A 1,823-nucleotide genomic window follows, 5' to 3' on the forward strand; every position below is an offset into this window, starting at 1 on the left:
TGACGGCAAGTTGACGTGGCGCTTAGAGCTGTGTCGCGACGGCAAACGCGACGAACTAGGGAACTTTCACCCCGCCTTTTCAGTGGTCTTGCGACTCGTGTCCTGCCAGTTGAGTCATGTCGACGTCGCTTGCCGGATGTCAGTTCTCGATGGTGCGGGAGTGGAAGCTGCTACGAAGTTCCTTACAGGTCGTCTTTATCCCCGCGTTATAACAGCAGGCGCATCATCTGATGAGTCAGGCCAGTATTTTGATGTCGGTGATGCAGTGGCACCGGATGATACGCTCACAATTCGCTGCGAGATGGACGTGTTTGTCGGCCCCGTCAACGTCCCTGATGAGAAGAAAGCAATCGCTGTCCCCGAGGGTCAGCTGTCTTCCGATCTTTGCCACCTGTTTGAAGACGGCAAGTATAGCGACGTCGTTCTGAATGTCCAGGGCCAGGAAATACGAGCCCACAAAATGATCCTCTCAGCACGCTCCGTCGTCTTCGCGTCAATGTTCGAACATGACATGGAGGAGACGAAAAAGAACCTGGTGGAAATCACGGACTTGGACTATGAAACGATGAGGAGGACAGTGCGATTCATGTACACGGACCAGGCACCCGACATCGACGCAAAGGCTGATGATCTTCTGGCTGCAGCTGACAAGTACGGCTTGGACCGTTTGAAAGCGTTGTGCGAGAAAGCTTTGTGCTCCAAGGTGTGCGCGGAAACAGCTGCGACGTTGCTCTTCCTCGCCGACATGCACAGTGCAGAGCAGCTGAAGCACCTCGCCATGGACTTCGTCAAAACTCACGTGAAAGATGTGATGGTGACCTCGGGCTGGAAGACCCTAACGCAACGACGACCCCAACTCATCGACGAGGTCTTCCGTGCTTTTGCCATCGAAAGATGTCTGCGTGAGACCTGCCAGCAAGACTAAGAAATTTTAGTTTATTGCTTCGCAATGATTTCGACGTCATTTGATAGCGTTTTCTCGGGCAATTAAAGTTATCGCTTCACAAAGGCAAAATGGTGTTAAGTGACTCGCGAGTAGGGCCTTTCAAATTTTTCTCAGTCTTAGAAGATTATCCAGGCCGAACGCTACGGGGATAGCTTGATGACCCAAACTTCTCTTGCTGCTACCGCGCATGGCTTTGGTCGCACTGTGACCCATTAGTTTCCTTCGTAGTTTCATCAAGGATGCGCAAACGCGTTAGACTCCAGTGGCATCCTTCATGTGCGGCAAACATTTACGCATGCTCAATGACCGTGAGTAGCCCAGAGTGCGTGACTTCGAAGTCTGCATGCTGCAGCTTTGCTCCAAAAAGAAGCTTGAAGAAATGCTCGGCGTAGTTCGTTAAAGGCAAGGTTAAGAGGTTTTAGAATTAAAAGGAAAGTTGACTAGCAGCAAGTACACATTGAGTAGTTCCCGTGTACGAAATATTTTCGCAATACATGCAATAGAATCATGATTAGAAACAGCGCAAGAGACAGGACGAGGAAATTGACAAGGACGAGCTCCTGTCTCTTGCGCTGTTTCTAATCATGAATCCTTACCGACTCGCCCAGCTTCGCACACTTGTTCAATATGCAATAGAAGCGGCGCAATACGCAAACAAAAGTGGCCCGACGCTCCGCCCCCATCTCGGCGCGCAATGCCGGAAGACCGAAGAGCGGAGGCGAAAACCGGCGGGGAAACGTCATACCTGGACTTCCGGCCGGATCGGCCACCCCTGCCATGCTCTTTTCGCCGTGTTTTCTGTAGATGCTCGCCACAGGAAGAATGATACAGGTTGTTGTTGTTGTTGATAGCACTTATTTGTACAATTTTCCTGTTC

At 50.9% G+C, this 1,823-nt stretch overlaps 1 pseudogene; it reads left to right on the top strand.

Moving 5' to 3' along the window:
• The first annotated feature begins 301 nt into the window (after window positions 1-301).
• LOC144163931 (speckle-type POZ protein pseudogene) lies at window positions 302-925 on the top strand (annotated as a pseudogene).
• The last annotated feature ends 898 nt before the right edge of the window (window positions 926-1,823 follow it).

This window comes from Haemaphysalis longicornis, unplaced genomic scaffold (genome assembly GCF_048455015.1).
Source record: "Haemaphysalis longicornis isolate Haplotype H1 unplaced genomic scaffold, Haemaphysalis longicornis Haplotype H1 scaffold_13, whole genome shotgun sequence".
NCBI lineage: Eukaryota > Metazoa > Arthropoda > Arachnida > Ixodida > Ixodidae > Haemaphysalis > Haemaphysalis longicornis.